This window comes from Phocoena sinus, chromosome 15 (genome assembly GCF_008692025.1).
Source record: "Phocoena sinus isolate mPhoSin1 chromosome 15, mPhoSin1.pri, whole genome shotgun sequence".
NCBI classification, from domain to species: Eukaryota; Metazoa; Chordata; class Mammalia; order Artiodactyla; family Phocoenidae; genus Phocoena; species Phocoena sinus.
The window spans coordinates 81,785,562-81,810,757 of record NC_045777.1 but is presented as its reverse complement, the minus strand read 5'-3'; the positions used below and the strand labels follow the sequence as shown (position 1 = coordinate 81,810,757).

The 25,196-nt window shown below is 46.3% G+C and overlaps 1 protein-coding gene, 1 long non-coding RNA gene and 1 other non-coding gene across 3 annotated transcripts in view; all 3 read right to left on the bottom strand.

Moving 5' to 3' along the window:
• GJC3 (gap junction protein gamma 3) overlaps positions 1–25,196 on the bottom strand; it is a 41,593-nt gene that overhangs the window by 6,735 nt on the left and 9,662 nt on the right. The window lies entirely within an intron of this gene.
• Positions 12,987–15,857, bottom strand: LOC116739894. Its single transcript, XR_004345735.1, has 2 exons — positions 15,454–15,857; positions 12,987–13,908 (listed from the first exon to the last, which is right to left on the bottom strand). It is a non-coding gene; the product is annotated as an uncharacterized LOC116739894 (long non-coding RNA).
• Positions 22,746–22,852, bottom strand: LOC116741063. Its single transcript, XR_004346037.1, has one exon. It is a non-coding gene; the product is annotated as a U6 spliceosomal RNA (small nuclear RNA).

Below are 25,196 nucleotides of genomic sequence, written 5' to 3'. Positions count from 1 at the left end.
TTGGTTTTCCTTTGAAATATTGCATTTTAGACTAACAAATCACTTTAGAATGTCATATGTGTTCTATTTTCTAAAATATTCCATCTTGAAATCCCCATCCAAATTTCCAATACCTTGTTACACCAACATCTATTTAGTTGCTTAATAAATGATGGATATTCTAAGTGCTAAATGGTTATTAATTCACACTTCGTAACAACTTTATGAAGTAAATACTGTTACTGCCCTCTTACAGAGGAGAGAAATGAAGAATGGAGACGTTAAGTAACTTGTAAAAGGTTGACCAGCTAGTGAGTAAAGGAGATGGGATCTGAAAAAGCAATCTGGCTGCAGATAGCAAACCCCTAAACACTACTGTACTCCTAGCCTCATCGTATTTCAAATTACCAGCCTTTAAAGACCTTTTGATGGTAAATCCACTATAATTTCATACCTTCAAGAAAATAAAAATCCTCTGCTGGCATTTTCTCCATCTTAATGACTAGCTATGCCACCAACCCTGGATTCCAAGCAAAAACTTAAGTGTCATCACTGACAACTTCTCCTTCGTTGAACACGTCTTAACATTCCACTGGTTGTACAGATTTCTGTCCCATGAATTAAGAAGGTGCCTTAGTTCAAGACTGAGTTACCGGGACTTCCCTGGTGGCACAGTGGTTAAGAATCTGCCTGCCAACGCAGGGGACATGAGTTCGAGCCCTGGTTCTGGGAAGATCCCACATGCCAAGGAGCAACTAAGCCCATGTGCCACAACAACTGAGCCCGCGCTCTAGAGCCCTTGCTCCACAACAGGAGAAGCCACCGCAATGAGAAGCCCACACATTGCAATGAAGAGTAGCCCCGGCTCGCAGCAATGAAGACTGAATGCAGCCAAAAATAAAGAAGGAAGGAAATTTACAAAAAAAAAAAAAAAGACTGAATTACCAAAATGTCACCCTAGTGTCGCTGTTTCTAGACTTGTCCACCTCTAATGCATTCCCTGCATTGCAGACAATATTTAATTCAATTCTTATTTAGATTTACCAACATGTTTACCAGTTTCTTTGCTCAGTGTTGTTTCTTCAATTTTATGCCTTCCTCCGGATTAAATCTTTTTCTGCTTCTTTCTCTCTCCTTTTTTTTTTCTTGGTGACCATGGTCTTAACCATTTCTGTGTTCATTTTAGTAGTGTTAAATATATTCACATTGTTGTTGTTCAGTGGATTTCCAGAACTCTTTCATCTTGCAAAACTGAAACTTTGTACCCATTTCTACCTGCCCTCAGCCCCTGGCAACCATCGTTCTATTTTCTGTTTCTATGAATTTGACTACTTCAAACCTCTCATATCAGTGGAATCATAGAACATTGTGACTGACTTATTTTCCTTAGCGTGATCTCTTCAAGGTTCATTCATGTAACATCTATCAGAACTTCATTCCTTTTTTAAAAAATTTATTTATTTTTGCTGTGTTGGGTCTTCGTTTCTGTGCGAGGGCTTTCTCTAGTTGTGGCGAGCGGGGGCCACTCTTCATCGCGGTGCGCGGGCCTCTCACTATCGCGGCCTCTCTTGTTGCAGAGCACAGGCTCCGGACGCACATGCTCAGTAGTTGTGGCTCTCGGGCCTAGTTGCTCCGCGGCATGTGGGATCCTCCCAGACTAGGGCTCGAACCCGTGTCCCCTAGCATTAGCAGGCAGATTCTCAACCACTGCGCCACCAGGGAAGCCCAGAACTTCATTCCTTTTTAAGGTTAGATGATATTCCATTGTGTGTATGTATGTGCCACATTTTGCTTATCCATTCATCCATTGATGGACAGTTGGGGTGTTTCCACCTCTTGGCTATTGTGAATAATGGGCTATGAACATAGGTGCACTAAATTTTCTTCTTGAGGTACAACCTTTAGTATTTCTTCTACTAGGGAACTGTCTAGGGGTAAGCTCTCTTTTTTTCCTTCTTTTTTTTTTTTATTGAGGTATAGTTGATGTACAATATTATACAACATAGTGATTCACAATTTTTAAAGGTTATATTCCATTTATAGTTACTATAAAATATTGACTATATTTCCTGTGTTGTAAGATATATTCTTGTAGATTATTTATTTTATATGTAGTAGTTTGTGCCTCTCAATCCCCTACCCCTCTCTTGCCCCTCCGCCCCTTCCCTCTCCCCACTGGTAACCACTAGTTTTTTCTCTATATCTGTGAATCTGTTTCTTTTTTGTTAGATTCATTAGTTTGTTGTATTTTTTAGATTCCACATGTAAGTGATATCATACAGTATTTGTCTTTCTCTGTCTGAGTTATTTCACTTAGAATAATACCCTCCAGGTCCATCCATGTTGTTACAGATGGCAAAATCTTATTCTTTTTATGGCTGAGTAGTATTCCATAGTGTGTGTGTGTGTGTGTATCACATTTTCTTTGTCCATTCATCTGTTAATGGACACTTAGGTTGCTTCCATATCTTGGCTATTGTAAATAATACTGCTATGAACACTGGGGTGCATGTATCTTTTCGAATTAGTGTTTTCATTTTTTCTTTTTTTTTTTTTTTACTATATACCTAGGAGTGGAATTGATAGGTCATATGGTAGTTCTACTTTTAGTTTCCTGAGAAATCTCAATACTGTTTTCCATAGTGGCTGCACCAATTTACAGTCCCACCAACAGTGCAGGAGGGTTACCTTTTCTCCACACCCTCTCCAGCATTTGTTATTTGTAGAGTTTTTGATGATGTGTTTGCCCCTTTAAAAAAATCTCCTTCTCCCAACCCTCCAGCGTATCCATCTTCCTAAAATATATATTTATCATACCTTTATCTTTTTATACTTTTAACACATACCTACTTTGTTTAAAATCTGTTTTTAATGTTGCCTGTTTTTACTTTTTATATATGTGGTAGAATTATACAGTTCTTTGATTTCCCTTTTGCCTCTGTATTATATATTTTTAGACTCATACATGTTAACATGAGTATGAATGTAAGTAATGCTCATACATGCAGTTGAAGTCCATTAACTTTCACTGCTGTGTAGTTCTTCATTGTTTAAATAAACCACAATGATTTATATGTTCTAATATTGATGATATTTGGGTTGTTTCTCAGATTTGCTATTTCATCAATATTGTTATACACATTTCTCATACATTTCTATATCTGCACCCATGCAAGATTTTCTTTAGAGTTTTCATCTTTGAGGAATTACCAGAATGTAGACTAATGTTAGGTAGAATACACCCAATCCTATAAGGCAATGCCTAACAGTTTTCTGTGATCATGACCTTTTGATTTTAAGTTGCATTTTTCTGAATATTAATGATGTTGATCTACTTTTTATATGTTTGGGGGCCATTTGTGCCTCCTTTTCTTGCCTAGAGTAGACTGGGTAATGCCCCCCAAGATATGCACATCCCAATCCCCAGAACCTGTGAATGTTGCCTTATATGAAAAAGGGACTTTGTGAATGTGGTTAAGGATATCGTGGGACTTCCTTGGCCGTCCAGTGGTTAGGACTCTGCGCTTCCACTGCAGGGGGCATGGGTTCAATCCCTGATTGGGGAAATAAGATCCTGCATGCCACTAGGTGTGGCAGGAAAAAAAAAAAAGTTAAGGATCTCGAGATGTGGACATTTCCATGGATTGTCTGGGTGTGCCCAATGAAATCACAGGGTTCTTTATAAGAAGGTGGCAGGCAGTCCCGCCAATAACTCACCTTAAATATAAATTCACACATAGTTTAAAAGTAAAAGGATGGAAAAATATACTTAGCTAACACTAATCAAAAGAAAGCTTAAGGGCTTCCCTGGTGGCACAGTGGTTGAGAATCTGCCTGCCAATGCAGGGAACACAGGTTTGAGCTCTGGTCCAGGAAGATCCCACATGCCGCAGAGCAACTAAACCCGTGCGCCACAACTACTGATCCTGCTCTCTAGAGCCCATGAGCCACAACTACTGAGACCATGTGCCACAACTACTGAAGCCCACGCACTTAGAGCCCGTGCTCCACAACAAGAGAAGCCACCACAATGAGAAGCCCGTGCACCGCAACGAAGAGTAGCCCCTGCTCACCACAACTAGAGAAAGCCCGCACACAGCAACTAAGACCCAACACAGCCAAAAATAAATAAAGTAAAATAAATTTTTAAAAAAAGAAAGCTTGAGGGACTATATTAATATCAAATTAGGTTTCATAGCAAAAATATTACCAGGGATAAAGAGGTCATTCCGGTATTATAAAGGGGTCAGTTCATCAAATCCTAAGCATTTATACACCTAATAACAGAGTTAGGTGACTAGCAACGAAACAAGTTTCAGAAAGGTTGAATCACTTGTGAAGGCCACTCAGGCAGTAAGTAGAAGAGGCAGGATGGGAACCAAGGGTGAATCTAGGGTCCAACTCTTTCCCCCTCTCAAGGAGGAGCCACTGAGTCAGGTGCCTACAGCACCTCTTTGCTGACCGCATGTGACCACCTCCTTGGAAACAGAGAACTGTGAGCCCGCCATTCGGGGCTATGCAGACAGTCCGGCCGCAGTGACCAAAGTCCTTGACTAATTGTCTGTAATGGGGGTGGGAAGTGGGGAGATACATAGGACTCGGAGAATAGGCACATTTTTCAAAGTTGCCTGGATTTCTCCTGATTCCTCAATGGCTCCATTTATGAATGTCCACAGTGCCTGGGTCAGTGTGGGTATCAGGGCAGGAGGTTAAGGTTGGTGCTGGAGCCTGGGGGAGGGGGCTTCTGCCTAATTATTTCTAAGCTTCTGACAGGACCCTAAAGCACCAAGACAAACTTCTCTTTCACAGTAAGTTTCTGAGGATTGGTGCCAGGAAAGAAGCCCCCAAGGGTCAAGAGAACTCTCCTCCCACTTCTTTATTCCACCAAACAAGGCCCTCTTTGTCTCCCCTCCTCCCAGCAGATGAGGCCAGGCTCCTCCCACAGCCATATGTTGACGAAAAGTGCCAGGACCTGGAGCAGCAGGGTGCCTGGGGTGCAGGAGTCACCCAAGGCTGGGGAGCATCTTTGTACCCTCATGGTGATGGGAGGAGAAATCTTTCTTCCCTCCCTCCCTCCCTCTTTCCACAGCTGGACGTGTCTATCTGCTTTGGGAGAGAAAGACACCACCAGGAACGAGGATTGAGAAGGAGTCGTGTTGCCGAAATTGGGCATCTGTACACCAGTGCCGGGTTAAATCTCAGAGACAGAGTTTTGGGTGAAGTAGAAAAGAATAGCTTTATTGCTTTGCCAGGCAAAGGGGGCCAGAGCGGGCTAATGCCCTCAAACCTGTGTCCCTCCCTGGAGGGGGTAGTGAGGAGTCTCACAGTGTTCTAGGAGCAGGGCGTGGTCAACTCGTGGACATTCTTCTGATTGGTCGGTGGTGAGGTCATGGGGATTCAGCATCATCAACCTTCTGGTTCCAACTGGTCTAGGGTCTACCTGTGTGGTCAGCACACGGTTAACTTCTTCCACCTGGAGGGGGTTTCAGTATCTGCAAAACAGCTCAAAGGACATGGCTCAGAATATTATCTATAGCCCTTGAGGAAGAGCTAAAGGTCCTTGACTTTGTTTAATGGCTAAAGTATTATTAGTTTGTTTTGCTTGACTGTTTTTCTTTCTTTCTGCATTTTCTCACTTCTCTGATTAAATTTATTCGTTGACTAAAGTTTTTCTACAGACAAAAGGCAGGCAGAGGACATGGGGGTGGGGAGGTGTTATTCTGGAAAGGCCTCATAGGACCCTGCTCAGTTACAGTCAGTAGAAGGAAAGTGTCAGAACAAAAAGAAAAGTAGGCTTCCCTGGTGGCGCAGTGGTTGAGAGTCCGCCTGCCGATGCAGGGGACACGGGTTCGTGCCCCGGTCCGGGAAGATCCCACATACCGCGGAGGGGCTGGGCCCGTGAGCCATGGCCGCTGAGCCTGCGCGTCCGGAGCCTGTGCTCCGCAATGGGAGAGTCCACAACAGTGAGAGGCCCGCATACCGCAAAAAAAAAAAAAAAAAAAAAATCTCCCCAGAGAATCGGATTCGACAGCACTGGGCCGTGGATACTATGTGACCTGGAGAGGAGGGAGATAAGCTAGTCCTGGGCCCATCATTGCGTGACAATCTGAAGGTCACGAAAATATAAGCCAGTACTTTTTACATTAACTATATTTCAATGAAAAAAGAAAGAAAGAGATTCTATTCAGCCGACTCAGGAGTGCCCACCGAGCTGATTTTCCTGTCCCAGCCCACTGATAGGCTCCTCTTGTGGCTAAAAGGGATATTACCTCTAAGAGTCTAAGAAACACCAACCCAAGTGTCAATGTCGGCTTTGGACCTTACTAAAGTGAAGGTGTGTGGTGTCCCCCACAGGAGTTCCAGGAGGCCGGCAGTGAGGGCTGGATCATCCTGACTGTTTTCCCTGGAACGGTGGACCTGGTTTCCTAAGAGTGCACTGACATATCCATGGCTGGGGTGCACACAGGTGGGTTGATCAGCTTAGCACACAAAGTACCCCCAACACACACTGCCAGCAGAGAATCAGATGCAGGCAGGGGAGGGGCGTGAGACCATCCCCTGGGGCAGGTGCTTGTCAGACTCTGGAATTGAACCCTACTTGCAAGCCAATAAATTAGCCTGTTATGTTTCATGGATGTGGCAGAAGACAGAACAGCTCTGGAACACAGACAAAGAACTGATAATTATGGCACAGCAAGCAGCATGGCCCCTAAATCCCAGATAGTGACTCCACCGGACCCAGGTGGTAGGCTTGGAGGGAACACAGAGCTTGGGGAATGACAGCGAGCTGGCACAAGCCTGATCTTTTTCCAGAGGGGATCAATACCTCATCCCTGGAGGTGGCTCCATGCAGTACCCTGAGAAACAGCCTGGGTAAAGATAACACAGGACTTTGCATTGTTGAGACGCCCAGAACGTGCAGCGAGTTCAAAACCCATGGCAGATTGCCCCTCCCAACAGCACCCTCCCCAGCTCCTTGTCCCCAACCCCCACCTCTATGCCAGATTGGCCCACTGTCCACACGAGCTGATTGCTCCTGCTGGTGAGGCAGGACTGCATCAGAATGATGCTCACACACTGATCTCTGGTTGCTCTCGTGGGCACAGGACGCAGGACGGGTTCAGGATTCTGGGCTATAGCAGCCCACAGCCCTACCCTTCTGTGTGAGTTTGGAGGTTGCGGGGAGAACCTGTGAGGTGCCCCCTCCAATCCACAGCACCCCAGGGCAGTGAGGGTGGCAGCTGGTGTTCAGCAACCTGGACGCCCAGCAACCTGGACGCCCCCCTCTGTTTCTCAGATCAGGCTGGGGAGCAGGGAAAGCACCTATCTTTGTAGCTGGGCTTTCCAGATGAATTAAGCAGAGGAACATCCTCGCTTGCCGTGATCAGTGTGGTGACTCAGTGCTCTCCTGGCCAGGCATAGCCAAGAGGATTGACTGCTCTTCTTGCTGCCCCCTTGGCCCTCCCCCTCCTCCTCCTCAGCCATATGGTTGGTGAGGTGTGGCTCAGGGTCCCCCTGTCTCTTGGGGATCCCCCTCCACCAAGGGGAGGGAGGGTCCTCCCGTCATTGGACATCCCCCTCCAGCCCCTCTCACTGGCCCTGGAAAGCTCCAGGTGGTCCATGAGGCACAGGAACAGAGCAATGGGTCATTCTGTTTCTGTAGCCCCTCATGGGGGGGGGGGTGGTGAAGAAATTTCCCAGAAACTATAGTAAAAAAAAAAAAAAGAAATAGAAAGTAGGAGAAAAGAGATTTAAAAAATTAACCTGGCTGGCAGGTTCAACAGCTACACAATAGGAGTTCCCTAAAGAAAGAATTGAGGAGGAATAGACTCATATCTTGCATTCCAAAATGCTAGAGAAAAAAATAAATTGTTTTACAAGCTTCCAGAGGGGACAAAAAAAAACAGGTCACATACTAAAGAATCAGAAATCAGAATGTCTCCAGACATTTCAAGTGTACCAATGAAAGCCAGAAGATAACAGAGAGATGCCTCAACTTCTGAAGAAAATAATTTCTAACCTAAACTTCTATACCTAGCCAAACTGCCACTCAAGTGTGAGGGTATAATACAGACATTTTCAGATATACAAGCACTCTAAAAATTTACCTCCAGAAGCTTCTCGATAATGTGCTCCGTCGAAATGAAAAAGTAAACTAAGAGAAGAATATATATATGGTATAGGGGACATAGAAGGTGCCACACAGGTAAGAGATGGAATTCCGAAGATGAGGATGATGAAGGAAGATCCCAAGTGTGGAGAGCGACCTGTCTAAACCCGAGATTTCTGAATGTCTTGTGATGAGATTAATATGACTGGTGAGAAGCTTGCAGTTGAATAAGAACATCAAAAAGTAATAACTATTAGCTCCATTGAAAATAAAAAGTTGTGTGGGAAAGTAAAATGATTATAGTTTACTACACAGCAGAGGTGTGAATATATTACAGAGTCATAATAATGAAAATAATGACGATCTAACCTAAATTCTCATATAAGGTATTTATGTTGGGAGGACGGATGATGGGAAATGGACGTGTGTGGTGGTGGAGGCTGGGAAAGGATGAAGGTAAATCATCATCTTCCAGGATATTGACTTTATAATGAAATATCAAGAAAGCATTTTATTTAGAGACATGGAGGTAAGTATCTACCAAATAACCAGCTAAAAGATAAGAAAAATCATCACGTGAAATATAAAGAAAAAATATTTTGGAAACCATATTACTTTTTTGCATAAACCAAGCATTGGAAAAAAATACTTATGGTCTTAAGCAAAGAATTTTTACTGGAACATAATTAACAGAAAAAGGAAAGAATTGCGAAAAGGTCATGTAATTGGAAGTAACTGTGTGGAAATTTGTTTAAAACAAAAAATGTGGCTCACACTTTGCTGTACAGCAGAAACTAACAGAACACTGTAAAACAACTATACTCCAATAAAAATTAATTTTAAAAAATGTGGCTCAAGCCTCAACTGCTTTTATAGCTTTATAGGATAAAATGATAAAAATGAAACATTAAATTTTTTAAAAAACAGAGATGGAAATGATGTTGTGAATGAAGCAGGAAATGAAGCCAGACCACCTGACTGTGTACAGGGTCCAGGAGGCCATACATTCAGGGTCTCACACCTTCCAGGGAATGTTGGGTTGAAAGCTCTGGAGTAAAAACACAAATAAAAAAACAAAGCAGGGTAGCACTCTGGAGGTATGCCTACAATGGACGGATCCATCGTGTTCAACAAAGAAATCCCAGCCTGAGTCCCTTTGGACCCTGCAGCCCCAGACACCCATCAGAAGTGGGAATTGGAGAGCAGCTCAGTGAAGTGGCCGAGGCCTGCCTGGAGGAGGAGTGCCCCTGAGATGCTCAGAGGGATCACCTACTACCTGAACTAAGTGTTCACTTCTTCTTATGTTCTACTCATCAGCATTGAGCAAAAGAAGGGCCAAGAAACCTTGAGGAAAGGGGACATAGAGGGTGCATGACTCAGTGGAAGAGAAGGAGGAAGGCTTAGAGGTGTGGAACAATGTTCCTCAGAATCCTGCTTAACCCACCAAAAGTACTCTCAAAAGCTGTAGGTTCATGACAAGGTTAGGGACAGGGAAGGACATTGTCAGCCCACTCCTGAGACTCAAGAAAAGGGCCTAAGTCTGGATTCTGTCCTTGTCCTGAGCTCCCCAGGGAGACACTGGCCTGGATAAGCCCCATGGTTCTATAATTCTCACTTATGGTAGTATTTTTTTCTTACCCTGTATTTGGTGGACAATACGTGGAAATGCTGTCTTTAATAATTAGTCATGGAAGAAGAACCAAATAACTCAGAAGGAAGTAACACAGCCAGTGATATTTCAAAACAACTTCTGACCTTTGAACAAATAAAGAATAACACGTGACAGGAGAAAAGTTTCAGATCAACGAGGAGACGCAGAGTCCACGTGAACAGTCCACGTAAACAGTCCAGGGCTGAGGCAATGTGAGATCTGCCCCACTTACAACAGGAGAGATGGGCAAGGGGGAGAAAACCTCAGAAGACCTGAGTCCTGGCCAGGTGTGGGGAAAAAGAGAGGGCACAGAGCCACTCGGACACCCAGAGAAACTTCCTGGAGGGGTACAGATTTCAGGGGAAGCCTAAGACAGCTTGCCAAGAGGAGGTTAAAAAGATTGTTCCTGGGCTTCCCTGGTGGCGCAGTGGTTGAGAGTCCGCCTGCCGATGCAGGCCACACAGGTTCGTGCCCCGGTCCGGGAAGATCCCACATGCCGCGGAGGGGCTGGGCCCGTGAGCCATGGCCGCTGGGCCTGCGCGTCCGGAGCCTGTGCTCCGCAACAGGAGAGGCCACAACAGTGAGAGGCCCGCGCACCGTAAAAAAAAAAAAAAAAAAGATTGTTCCTGACCAGTCGGGTGTGAGACAGCTGAGATGAGAAGGTGGCAAGGTCCTGACAAGGGAAGCAACCCGAGGGCGGGGCCATGGGCATCGACTGGGCACAGCAGGGAGGAAGAAGGGGTCCAGAGAGCCAAATGTGGGTCCTGCCATGGTCACCTCCTGCCCACCCAGCGAAGACCCACCAACAGATTCCCTGCGGGCAGGACCAACTTCCGGTGCAATCTGAGGATGTCCCTGCCGCCAGGAGAGGCTCGTTGCCACAAATTATCTCCTTCTCAACAGTTCCTCAGTCCCTAAGTACTACCTCGGCCCTCTATGGAGGATTTCTCTGGGGATCGTTCACCAGCTGGATTGGAGGGATGGCGTGCTCCGAATTAGGCAGGAGACACCAACCGGGTATAGGACTTAAATATATTCTCTGCGAATGCTCTCTTCAATTCAGCTGAATGCTGCTTTTCAACCTCGTTTCTCACTAGAACTGGCTGTTCCAGCCAAATAGACCTGTTGTTTGTCGTCATCACACATTTTTAGTGTTTTCACTCTCTTTCCTTTGTTCATTTAGTGGTGAATTCATTCAAGAATTCTATATTGACTATCTGTTTTCTGCTTGGTACTCTAAAAAGCACTGGAGACCCAGTAGAACAAGGTAGGTACAGCCCCTTCCTGCGTGGAGGTTACCCCAATTCTGCTTACTGAAACAACCCTCACTGTTAAGGTCCAGCTGCAATCTCACCTCCTCCCACGACTGCTTCCATGATAACCAATTCCAACATGCACTCTTTTCATGCTGAGATTTCTTTCAGATAGAAATATCAGGGGACATTTCAAGAAGAAGTTTGAGTGAAGCCTATCTGTACATCATCTGAAGGTATCACAAGAGATCCCAGACCACCCATCACTCAGGCTTTTTTTTTTTTTTCCTTCCCAAGTGAAAAGAAAGAGAAAGAAAAGTAAAGAAATCAAAGCTGGGACTATCTGAGGGAAGAGTATTTGGGGCAGAGGGCACAGCAAATGCCAAGTCCTGGGGAAGGAAACATCTAGGTGTTTGAAAGACAGAATAAAGACCAGTAGGGCTGGACCATTGTGAACAAGAGGAAAGCCCTAAGAGAAGATGTTGAAACCAGATCACGTAAGACTTTGTAGGCCTTGGAAAGGAGTTTCTATTGCAAATGGAACCCTGGTGGGTTTTAGCCAAGGTGGCAATATGATTTGATTTAAGTTTTTAAAATAGCCCTTTGGCTTCTGTGTGAACTGACCACGGTGATGCAAGGAGGGAGATCAGGAAAACAGATCCAGGCCCCAGTGAAGGGCTTGGGCCAGAGTGGCAGCAGTGGAGAAGGTAGTAAGCAGCCAGATTAGGATATATCCTGGAGATCAAGCCTACAGGACTTGCTGATGGATCTGTGAGCACTGGGTTTGCTGATGGGCTGGATATGAGCTGTTTGGGGGAAGGGACCACTCAAGTCTACATCCCAGGTTTTTTCTCTGAGCCACTTCCTGCAGCCCCACCTCTGCAGGCTGTCACATTGCACACGGGCTTCCTGTCTCAGCTTCCTTTGATGGAAGCCCGGGCCTGGACTGTGGCAGAGACGATGCTGTGTGTCCACCAAGCCAATCCATTGTCCTCCTGGATACACAGGATGGCCTCAGTCCCCAGGCCCCTGACATCTAGGTGGGGCCATATGTCTCGGTCACTAACTGTGAAGTAAGTGAGAAACACACCTTTATTTTAAGCCTTCGAGATGCAGAAGGGTTTTTTTTTTTTTTTTGATAACTCGGTTTGCCTTTCACGATTAATGCATGGACCTTCCTCTATTTTCTGTGCCCACCCTCTCCTAGGATTTTCACTCCATTTCCATGGATTTGAAGCCATCAATCTGCTGAAAGCTCTCAAATTTGTATCTTCAGCCTAGGTGGCTGGATTAATATCCCCGACAGTAGGAGAGCTCCAGGAAGTGGAAATACTTCCTACCGGGGAGGTTAATAACTGCTATCGCTCATTCTTAAACAAAGTGGCCCAAACTGAAGAGACCCAACTGAACTTTTCCCTGAAGCCCCCTTGGCAGATGTCTCCTCATGCCCCTGGCTGCCCCAGAAGGGGCAGAAGGAGAGAAGACAACCGCCCCTCCCAGGTAGCCTCATTTGATTTTATTTTCCTCTTCCCCATATGGAGGTTCAAGTTCATCATAACTCTGAAATACACAGAACAGGGTCAGCCCGATGACTCAAGGCCCCTAGGGTTTTCCTTTATGCAGTTACTTCCCAAATTTTCTCACATCCTCACATTGCAGCCCCTTGGTTGTTTATAGGAGATGAGCCTCTGCCCCACACACCACCTTCTAGTGGGTTCTCTTCCTGCCGGGCAAATGAGTCTGGGTGAGCAGCCTCGGAAGCTGGGGTGAGGGGCACTTTCTACCTTTCTCTATCTCCACCCTGAGTTATGAAATCTCTACACTGTGACTCTAACTTTGGGAGATCATCGTCCCCTTGAGAATCTGATGAAATGAGTTGGCCCCTGCAGCAGATGCCTTTGGTAACCTGCCCATAACCTGTCAGCACCCGATGTTCTTGTACATGACAGTATTAGTTTCCTAGGGCCACCGTAACAGAACACCACACAATGGGTGGCTTAAAAAACAGAAATTTATTTCTCCCAGCTCTGGAGGCGAGAAAGTTGAGATTAGGTGTTGGCAGGGTTGTTTTCTCCTGAGGCCTCTCTCCTTGGCTTGCAGACGGCCATCTTCTCCCTGTGTCGTCAGGCAGTTGTCCCCCTGTGCACGCACACCCTGGTGTCTCCTGTGTGTCCAACTTTCCTGTTCTTATAAGGGCACCAGACAAATTGGATTAGAGCCCACCCTAATGGCCTCATTTTAACTCAATTACCTCTTTAAAGGCCCTATCTCTAAGTACAGTCATATCCTGAGGTACTGGGAGTTAAGGCTTCAACACATGAATTTGGGGGAGCACAATTCAGCTCATCACATTGCCCTTGGATTGCAAACTTCTGCTTCTCTGCTCTGGGCTGATGCTTATTTTACACACTGCAAAACTATAAAGGCCTTCTGGGTAACAGTATGTCTTCTTAAGGATTCCAAGAAATGGAGAATTAAGTCCTAAACATCTGCATTTTAATATAGGAAATTAACCTATTTAAATACGTTGTGATTTCTGACACAGTTAAATTGATTGCTTTCATCTCATCTTCTGTTTCCTAGTTACTGTGTTTTCTTGTTACTTCAAATGTACCGCATGTGAGACACGCAGCTTAGGACACCATGGTCAGCGTGACAGGCACAGCCCCTGCCTTTGCAGCACCTGCAGTCTTGCAGAGCTGTATTCAGGAACACTCTTCGGTGCCACTTCTCTTTAGGAACCAGGGTCAGGGCTCTCCCAGCTCTCCTGACTCCAGCTGTCAGGCATCTCCCATCTTCCTCTCCACCCCGCTGGTTAAGAGGACCAAACGCTGCCAGGTTGCAGTGGCTTGAGCAGTGATGGTGGGGCAAGAACTGGAGATAGTCAGTTCTCACAGGGCTTTTTTCTGGAAGGCCTAAGAATTGAACAGTGGTAGACAGCAGGGACAAAGAGGTGACACAGAGGAAAGTTAGGAAGGTAACCGGGGACTGCATTCCTTCCTGCCGCCCAGGGCCCCTCCATGCCCTGGGCTCTAAGACCTGCCATCGCCATGATCAGAGCCTCACCCAGGGCGCTCCTCCCAGGCATCACCTCCTTGCCTCCACACTGGCTTCGGAGTGATTCTCCAGCCCCACCCCTTGCTCAGGAAACCACGTTTCTGCTGCTTCTCAAACGCAGGCAGGAGGAGGACTGCCTCCAGCTGCTGGTCTTTCCTCCGAGGGGGAATGGAAAGCGAAGAGACAGACACAGCTGTGGCTGGAAGCAGGGCCCGGGGGAGAGCTGGGGTTCAGGTGGGCTCTGGCCAGAAGGCTCTTTTCTCTGCGCTCCTACCTGTGGACAAGCCCTTGCTCGGGCCTCCAGGTGAGTGACATGGGCAGAGAGCAGCCAGGGGAGGGTGCCCAGGACGGGGCAGTTCACCACGTAGCCGCCCCTCACTGGCATTCCTTCTCACATCTCTCACCCTCTTTCCCCATGGTCACCAGGCTTGTGAAAGGCCCTTAGTGAAGCCATGTGACAGTTTTGCAACATTTACATATTTTAAAAATCTGTCCCCGGAGCCACCGCTGTGAGTACCCCCAACGCCACCCCATCGCTGACCTTGATTTTGCCTTTCCCCACCCTAAGGGGGGGAGGGTCCCTCTGTCTGCTCTGTAAACAGGGCCAGAGCCTCTAAATCTTGCTTTATCAACAAGTCCAGCTCCTTGGCAAGATGTCACCCTTCCTGCCTGTGCACACTCCGTGTCCCCAGTGGGCCGTGGATTATGTGGTTCCAGGCTCACACGTGACAGAGAGCCTGGGGTCCATAGCTGGGAGGGAGGAGGCTGGGTTCCCAGTGTGGGTGCGTGCCCTCGTGGCCGGGAGCACGGGGGCAGGATGCTGTCCTGGGAAGAGGGGAAGGAGGAACGAATGCTTGGGCTGCACCTGTGCAGAGAATTCACTGGGAGACCCGGAGCTCTGAGAACCAGGGGAGTGTTTAGTCTAAGGCACGGGAGGCCTCCCAATCAGGAAAAAATCGTGGTATGTTGTGGATAACAGGACAGGGGAGAGTTCTCAGAATTTACAAGAAAAGCTCAGTCTAGGCTGTTTCCTGGGTTCTGTTGTGCTGCCTTCTCCGCCTTCCTTCCTCTCCTCCAAACCCCCAAGCCATGCAGCCAGCTCTGGGCACCTCAAAACTCAGATGCCAGGGATCCGGCCGGGGCTGGGTGGTTGCAGCACTTTTCCTGATGGGGGAGAGGATGGGATTTGGAGCTCCTGGGAGCTGCTCAGGTGCCCGACACACAGAAGAGGCCAGGCCCCTCTGTGTTAAGTCCCAGGCCTCGGAAGAAGGTGGGATTAGGAGACGGGGTCTACTTCTCAGAAAGAGCCGGGGCTGCGGCAGGGGCCGGGCAGAGAAAAATGATGGAATTACAACATTGCCCTTGCCGCCCTCAAGGGACCACAGGGATGAAGGAGTTCTCACCGCCCTGGGTCCTTCTTCTCTTTGTGAGGTTCCCGGTGTGTGAATACTTTCAAATAAACAACGGGGTTTACAGCAAAAGCGTCGGACTCCTTTAAGTTAGGCGTGAACCTTCCGTATTGGTCTCCCATTTCCACTTTGCTGTCCCGCAGGTGCCTCCGAGGCTCACGGCACCTGCTGAGGGGGCGGTTAGCTTCTCTGGACCCTTGAGCACGCAATCCTCACGTGCAGGGTCTTAAAACCCATCGTGCGGGTCAGTCACAGTTCTTTCTTATGGGCCGCAGCTGCGGCTTTCAGGATGCTCAGCGGGAAAGGCATTTCCGCCCTAGGATGCAGGCTCTGTTGCAGCTGCAAGTTATCGCCAGGAGAGGGTACTGTGTGTCCAGCTAACGGGCTCGGAGAGGTTCTCCCAGCAGCTCTAAGAACCTGCAGGGCTTGGCCGGGAGCCCTGGGTGAGAGGAGAGAGGAGGGCATCTCTCTTCCACTGTATTTGTTGATCCCTTTTATAATTATGGGATCATCTCACTCCGGTTTCACACCTATTCCCCAGCATTGCCACCTGGATGTCCTGAAGACGTCTCAGAATCACGAGTCCCAGTTCCAGCATGATCTTCCCCACTCCACCCCCCCCCCCAAAGAAAACCAAAACTACTTTCCCTCTTCACCGTCCTCCTCCTCTTCTGCCTCCTGATCCTTCTCCTCTGGGTTTCTCCTCCCAACCTCCCAAGCTAAGGTTCCTGTCCCCTCCCTTTCAGCCCTGGCAGCCTAGATGTCACCAAATTATGCTCTGACTCGGGCCCTTTTCTCCCGCAGACTGCTCCTGTCTTGCTGCACCTCCATCAATTATTCACAGTCCTCACAAGTCTGTCTCCTTTCCTAACATGCTCGATGCTCTGACAACACAGGTAAGATCACGTCATTTCTCTCTTAAATTCCAAGATGAGGTGGAAACAACCCAAGTGTCCATCAAAGAGTGAACAGATAAACAAAATGTGATCTATCCAAACAATGGAGCATTATTCAACTTTAGAAAGGAAGGAAATCCTTACTCATGCTGCAACATGGATGAACCTGAGGACATTCTACTAAGGAACAGAAGAGCTTGGTTTAATCCAGAACTGGCTGTTGGACCCAGAGACTTCTTGTCTGACTTACTTCACTTAACATAATGCCCTCAAGATCCCTCTATGTTGTCAAAAATGGCAGGATGTCCTTCTTTCTCATGGCTGAATAATCCCATATACCAGAAGAAGATAGATATCGCATCGTCTTTATCCATTTATCCCTAGATGGACACTTAGGTTGTTTTGGTATTTTTACTATGGCAAATAATGCTGCAATGAACAGGAATGCAGATATCTCTTTAAGATCCTGATTTCATTTCCTGTGGATATCTACCCAGAAGTGGGATTGCTGGGTCGTATCGTAGTTCTATTTTTAATTTTTTGAAAAACCTCCATACTGTTCTCCATAGTCGTTGTACCAGTTTATATTCCCACCAATAATGCACCAGGTTCCCTTTCTCTACATCCTCACCAGCTTTTGTTATCTCTTGTCTTTTTGATAACAGCCATTATAACAAATGTGAGGTGATATCTCATTGTCTTTTTTTTTTTTTTTTTTTTGCTGAATTGGGTCTTCATTGCTGCGCACGGGTTTTCTCTAGTTGCGGCGAGTGGGGGCTGCTCTTCGTTGTGGTATGCGGGCTTCTCATTGCAGTGGCTTCTCTTGTTGCGGAGCATGGGCTCTAGGCTTGCGGGCTTCAGTAGTTGTGGCACGCGGGCTCATTAATTGTGGCTCGCGAACTCTAGAGTGCAGGCTCAGTATTTGTGGCTCACGGGCTTAGCTGCTCCGCGGCATGTAGGATCTTCCCGGACCAGGGCTCGAACCCGTATCCCCTGCATTGGCAGGCGAATTCTTAACCACTGCGCCACCAGGGAAGCTCCTCATTGTCATTTTGATTTGCACTTTCTGGATGATTGGTGATACTGAGCATCTCTTCAAGTACCTGTTGGCAATTGGTATGTCTTCCTTGGAAAAACGTCTATTCAGGTCCTCTGTCCATTATACAATAAACAGATTATTAGGTTTTTGATGTTAAGTTGTATAAGTTTCTTATATATTTTGGATAGTAACTCTTTATCAGATAGATGGTTTGCAAATATTTTCTCCCTTTCCATAGGTTGCCTTTTCATTTTGCAGATTTTTTTCCCCTAAGCAGTTCTTTATTTTAATGCAATCCTACTTATTTATCTTTGCTTTTGTTGCTTGTGCTTTTGTTGTCATCTTCAAAAAATTGTTGCCAAGACCAATGTCAAGGAGCTTTTTCCTTGTGTTTTCTTCATTAGTTTTATGGTTTCAGGTCTTATATTTAAGTCTTTAATCCATTTCAAGTTAGTTTTTGTGAGTGGTAGAAGATAGGGGTCCAGTTTCATTCTTCTGCTGGTGGTAATCCAGTTTCCCAGCACCATTTACTGAAGACACTCTCCTGTCCCTACTGAGTCTTTCTGATGAGAGGCAGCCCCGGGCAGCAGAAAGCGCACTGACTGTGGTGGCACAGGTCCGGGTTCTGACCCACTCTGTCAGTGAGAGGCCCTGAGCCCTGAGCCACGGAGAACTTTCTCCATGTTGTTTCCTCCTCCTCTGCGGGGAGCTAGGATGATAACCCACTGTGCTCCAAACCCTTAGCTGAAACAGGCCTGAATACATTTAAGGGGAGTTTCTCTTGCACATAAAAGTTCTGGATTTGATTTCCAAGTTGTTTCTTTCGATTCACTTTGCTGCCCCTGGAGTGGGGCACACGCCCTGGGAGACGAGGTCTTGCCGGGTCTGGCCCTGGTCCTCTGCCGCCACCTGCGATTCTGGCGAACCACTGAGGTGTGGGGCCTCCTGGGTCCTAGAGAGGACGCCTCGCCAGGCTGACGCCGACCTACTTCCGGCCTTTGTGTGCCGCTGTTGACCGCGGCCCGGGGGGTCAGTTCTCCGCCATCCCGTCTGCGGAGGTATGTGGTGAGGCATGTCTCTGAGGCCCCGAGGATGAAGGCGTGGGTTACCGGGTTATGCGATGCCAGTCTCGGCCTGTGGGGCCCAAGAAGGCCCGGCGGCCAGTGGCAGGCACCACGTCTCCCTACCCCTCGCATTTTTGGTGTTGCCCTCCTTTTGTGCTCCCAGCCAGCCCGGGGGGACTTACGGAGACTTGGGGCGGGAGCGGGGGCAGGTCCGAGGTTTGACCCCTCGTTCTGGCCTCCTTGGAGCCAGCCTGGCAGCGGAGTTCAAGCCGCCCCCGCCCCCTCCCAAGTCCACAGAAACTCCTTTTGAAACGACCCTGTGGGAAGTCCAGGTTGTTGAACCGCAGAACAGACGCTGGATCCCTCGGCTTTGCATGTTCTTTATTCTTCCACATGCACTTAATCAGCCGAGCACTGGCCTGGGTGTAGGGGGAATAAACATCAGACTAGATTTTTGCATTTCCCGAGCTGGGCGTTCTAGCAAGGGAACTGACGTGTGTTGTCGATATAATGTGAGATACAACCGAGAGATGGAGAGATACCGATAAAGAGCTGCAGCGGCTGAGATCAAATCCTGAAAATTTTGCAAAGGGGGGTTGGGGCGGGGGTGGTGTTCGAAGGAGAATAAGAATTGGATCTGTGGCACTGCCCTACCAGCCAGGGATATTCCGGATAGAGCTGGTGCAAAAGCCTAAAGGTGAAAGGGTGGGGAGAACTGCAGAGAGAGCAGTAAATATTTCAATGCCATTCTGGTAAATGTTTATTCTGCACTGGGTAGTGGAGATTAATGAATGTGTGGCCACAAATCCCTGCTCTAGAGATTTCTTCTAAAAATAGTGAAAGTGGTCCAAAGGTACAAACTTTCAGTTATAAGACATTCTGGGAATGTAACGTACAGCATGATGACTATAGTTAATACTGTGTTATATATTTGAAAGTTGCTAAGAGAGTGGATCTTAAAAGCCTGCATCACAAGAAAAAAAATTGTTAACTATGTGTGGTGATGGTGTTAAGTAATTGTGGTGGTCATTTCACAATATATACATATTATCAATCATATTGTACACCTGAAACTAATACAATACTATATGTCAATTATAACTCAGTAAAACCAGGGGAACTTTTTTAAATAAAAGGGAAAGGTAGCTTGATGGAAGGGCTGTGAGGAAAGCTTGAGGCTATAGAGTTAGGGAGACATGGGCTAATACACAAAGATTAGGGACAAGTGTGCATAAGCCTTTCCAAAATAGAGCATGTGACCACCGGAGCTAACGGGGAAAGAAGGGGCGAGTACTGTTCTGGATTGCCCCGCACCTTGCTGAGTTCAGCTTCATTGGTGTGCTTTGCTTGCAGGCGCCGGTGCTTTAGGAGCTCAAAACAGTAAACTGAGAAAACTTGTATATGAAACAATAGGGCTTCACTTTATACTAATATGGTTCCCCTGTTTACCAAGCGTGCGTGAGCTTATTCACATTCCAGAAACACACAGTCTAGGTAAACAGACTATCTGGTCGCTGTTTTCTTCTGGTCCTTTTGTAATGCCTCAAGCTACATTTTTCTTAATTTCTCAGGAGGGGATGTGATGGATAATAATCATGGTTCTATTGCAGAGACTCACAATGATCAGGAATTGGGAAAGCATGTGGGGGAAAAACGGGGGTGGCTGGATGGGATTGAAATATACACGATACAGGTAGTCCTCAAGTTACGAGGGTTCCATTTACAGATGTTCTGTATGTACAGTGGCCGGATGCACCCTACCTCCTTCTTGCTCCACCTTCCCCCACGCCACCCCACCCCTAGAATCCACCACCCCTGAAGACGCTGACCAGAACCCAGGAGTTAAGGCGGAAGGACACGTGTGATGAGACATCTCAGGGCAACCATGACTCACTGCCTTTTCCTGCCCCTGACTGCTTACCATTAAGTTATGCCGTCTTACACCCTTTCACAAGGGTGCACAAGCTCCCTCTTTACGTCCCTGCAACAGGCCCCTATCTTTCATCATTTGCCTTTTACCTTAAAAGACACACTGTCCTTAACACAACATTGTAAATCAATTATACCTCGGTTAAAAAAAAAAAAAAAGCAACACTGTCCTTTATCCCCTCACCCTCTTCATACCATTTGTGAACTTAAAAATGACAATAATCACTGCTGATTTGACTCACAATAATCCAGAGATATAAGTGTATCAAGAAAAGAGAAGGCCATAAGTATTAAAGTGAAATCACATGGGTGCCACCAGCACTTCAGCTATTTGAAAGCCCAGATATCTCACTCAATCCCCCCAGAAGTAATCTCTTTTTTCAGTAGTTCTCTAATCCTCGAAAACTAGCATGCAAACCAATATAGCATTTCTAACCCAATTTTATTGTTTTCCTTTTGTACTTCTATGCTAGGATTTCTACTGATTTTCACTGCAGGTACACAGGGTTTTATCTACATGATGTTTTACCTAAACTTTTGTGAGAGCATAACTGATGTCTACAGCACTACTTATTTGGGAAAATGAGCTCCAAATTCCCAAAAGCCAGTCTATAACGGGACTATTGGAATATATTGTTATATGTTAGAGATAACCATTTACATGTTAATGTTTTAGTCTTCGGATATTTATTTATTGTTGTAAATAATTTTTCTGCATTCAATCCACATTTATTGACCTTTTGCTAATATTTTCAGAAATAACACTTTTAATCATTCTGCATGGAAATCTTTCTAAAATTTTTGACACCTGCCTGTGTGTGTACGATTTAACTCATTTTTCTCTGACTTGGTCAACATTGTGAATATCCTTTACACAATGACGCCCTCAGGGTTCTTTGCCCTACACAAAACGGTCTAATGTAACTTTCTTAGCTCCACTGCACATTTCTTTTTATTATTTTTATTTATTTATTTGCTTATTTATTTATTTATGGCTGCATTGGGTCTTCGTTGCTGCACGCAGGCTTTCTCTATTTGCGGCAAGTGGGGACTCCTCTTCGTTGTGCTGTGCGGACTTCTCATTGCGGTGGCTTCTCTTGTTGCGGAGCACGGGCTCTAGGCATGCGGGCTTCAGTCGTTGTGGCGCACGGGCTCAGTAGTTGTGGCTCGCGGGCTGTAGAGCACAGGCTCAGTAGTTGTGGCTCACGGGCTTAGGTGCTCCGCGACATGTGGGATCATCCCGGACCAGGGCTCGAACCCGTGTCCCCTGCTTTGGCAGGCAGATTCTTAACCACTGCGCCACGAGGGAAGTCCTGTATATTTCTTTTAAAAGTGAACAGAAGTCTCATATACACAGATAATTTGCGCAGACAATTAAATATGAATCCTACTCTCATGGCAGTTATTATAATAGTCTCTGAAGCTTTTTAAGTTATTTCTAAATGACTCGAGAAGTCTGAATTTGTTTAAAATGGCATTCTTGGCACAATCCTTCCCATTCACCATTTTAAAGACATGGTTTAACACAAATGTTTACTTAGTTATGTTCAAAGAGGAACTCTAAGCCTGCTTAAGAATAAAAGCTCTATCCTTTGCTTGGGGCTTTGTCCTTATTATTTCTGCAGACTGCCCTGGTATTTCTTATCCCATCTATGTAGTAAACGTATTTACAGGAGTGAAGTGATTCGTACACACTTGTTTTCCAATTTCCTTTAGGCAATGGATAGGAAAACATTATTTCCTGGATCCACTCTGTCCTGTCATCACTTATCCCTCCTGGTCCCACTTGGAATGTCAAAACACCCTCTTTCTGGGAGCAGGTCTGTAATCACAGTCTGTTCTCAGCCACATGGTCCTGCTGCTGGGAGGGTAGGATGGGAAGTAAAACCGCAGCAGGGATGAATGCTCTTTCAAGGAAGTCCCCTTCTCAATGGCTCTATCTGTGGTAGAGCGTTGCCCAGTGACGAGAAACGCTATGCCACCAAAGGGTCCATCCCAGAGGACTAGACTGTGCTGAGCCTTGGTTTTGTCTGTTTTTAAGTGGAGACTTCAAACTCGCCCTCCCACCTCACCTCCCACCTCAATGAAGAGTCGATGAGAAAGGACAGATGAAAGCACTGTGGAAACTACAGAACATTAACACATGTCACAGCCACAAGGCATTAAGCGTCTCTAGGAACCACCCATGGTACTAGATGCTTTGTAGCCATGATAGGATCTTTTTTTTTTCTTGAAGACTATAGAGTTTTTGTTTAACTGCATCGATCTTACATATATGTTTTCTTTGTCTCATGCTGAAAATCTCAGTTCTCAAAGAAATCAGTATAATCATTCATTTACTTTATCCCATGATACACAAAAACTGTGGAACACTTCACAAATTTGCGTGTCATCCTTGCTCAGGGGCCATGCTAACCTTCTCTGTATCGTTCCAATTTTAGTATATGTGCTGCCGAAGCAAGCACAGGATCATTTTTTTGTTTTGTTTTTTTTGTTTGTTTGTTTGTTTTGCCTGTATGTGGGCCTCTCACTGTTGTGGCCTCTCCCGTTGCGGAGCACAGGCTCTGGACACGCAGGCTTAGCGGCCATGGCTCACAGGCCCAGCTGCTCCGCGGCATGTGGCATCTTCCCAGACCGGGGCACGAACCCGTGTCCCCTGCATCGGCAGGCGGACTCTCAACCACTGCGCCACCAGGGAAGCCCTAGGATCATTTTTTAAAGTCAGAACAGTTGCCAAAATGCATCAGCTGCAGAGTGGCAGAGGCTAGTCTGTTCAGGTTCAAGGCTCAGGCTCTTTTCACTAAAACCCTCCAGATATAGGCTCTTACTGTGCTCACACTTTAGAACAGGCCCCAAGCCATCTGGAAAACCCATGGGCTCTATGCATTAGGGAGAGTTTTGCTGTGCAATATTCAAAAGGAAAACTGAAGTGTTTAAGACAAGAGGGTAGTATGATCTTGTGTTCTGGAGATAGCCAGAGATGCTGGAATATTCTTTACTCCAAATTTTGTCCTCTTCATATTATCATATAGATGCACAAATGACAAACGACATGGAAAAACAGAAGGACTTGATTGGTTTTTTTGAAAACTGCTAAACAACAACAGCAAAAAAAAGTTTTTCTTTTTTTTAAGAAATGCAAAGGAGTCCTTTTCCACTGGGGCTAAAATGTTTTCTTTCGGTTTTGAGAGCTGTTCAATTTATCACCTGCATACAGGCATGTATTTTACTCTGTAGAAAAATTCTGGAGCTCTCGCTTACTGCCCCAGAAATGCCCGGCTGCTTCTCAGTCCCGCGCTGGTGTCAACTTGGGACCATCCCCACCCCCCATATGTTGGATTTCCTGCTTCCGGATCCCCTTTCTCTCCTGATTATTCCTCCTTTTGGTGAAGCGTACTCTTCTAGAAGCATCCTGAGATAGAGTGCCTGTTGGAGTTCATATTTTGCGACCTTGCATATCTGAAAATGTATTTTTGCTCTCCTTTAAAAAAACCTCTTTTTTTGGGCTTCCCTGGTGGCTCAGTGGTTGGGAGTCCGCCTGCCGATGCAGGGGACGCGGGTTCGTGCCCCAGTCCGGGAGGATCCCACATGCCGCGGAGCGGCTGGGCCCGTGAGCCATGGCCGCTGGGCCTGTGCGTCCGGAGCCTATGCTCTGCAGCGGGAGAGGCCACAGTAGTGAGAGGCCCGCATACCGGAAAAAAAAAAAAAACACCTCTTTTTTTTTAGTTTGGGCATAAAATTCTAGTTTGGAAATTATTTTCCCATGGAATTTTGTCTCCTAACTTCTAATATTGCGATTAACCCACCCAGGAACATTCTGATTCTTCGTCCTTTATGTGAGAACTTGTTTTGATTTCTGGAAATCTTTAGGCTCAAAAATTTCACATCTATGGTTTGTTTCTTTCCCATTCATTTTGCTGAGTATTCAGTGGGCTGTGCATGTTCTCTATTTCTGAGAAATTATCTTAAATTCTTTTACTTATAATTTCCCCCACTTCATTTTCTCTGTTCTCTCCTTCCAAAATTCCTAAAATTCAGATGTGGGACCTCCTGGGTTGCTTCTCTCATTTTCATTTTCCACTCATTTTTTAAAATTTCTTTGTCTTTTTTGTTCTATTTGCTGTCCTATGTCCTTAACCTTCTCTTCTGTTGAATTTTCCATTTTTGCTCCAATAATTTCCATTTCAAAGATACTCCTTTTGTTTTCTGAGTGTTCCTTTTATAGAGCACCCTGCAATTTCCTCCCATATCTCTGAGGACGTTAACAGCAGAGGTTCTTGTTCACGATTTTCTCCTGCTCCCTCCATTGCCATGGTTTCCTGGTCTTTCTCTTGTTGTGGCTGCTGTTATTTCATGGGCTAGAGATGACCTCAGTGTTTTTTACTTCTTCACAGCAGGCTCCAAGCCCACCAGTGCTAAATTCAAATCCTCACACATCCGATTGCTTTAAATATAGCCCAGAGAAGGGTATTTTTAGCCACCTGAACCTGCCCGCTTTGCAAAACTGCACCCAGCATCAGCTTACCTTAGATAAGACAAACCCTGGGGCCATTAAAGACCCCAAATCTGCTCTTGCCCTTCAGGGGTCTCTGACCTGGAAACTCCCCACCGCACTGCTGAGTGATGCCACAGAGGCACAAAAGTCCCCTCTGTGATTCCACTCTATCCTGGGAGTTCCCTTGCCCCGTTCCCGCTCTGGGTACCACAGCTGCCCCTGTAAGGTCTCCTGCAGCTGTCTGTAAGGTCCTTTTCACGCAGTCCCGACCCAGTAGGCCTGTTCTGTGATCCTGACATGTCATGGTCCCATCT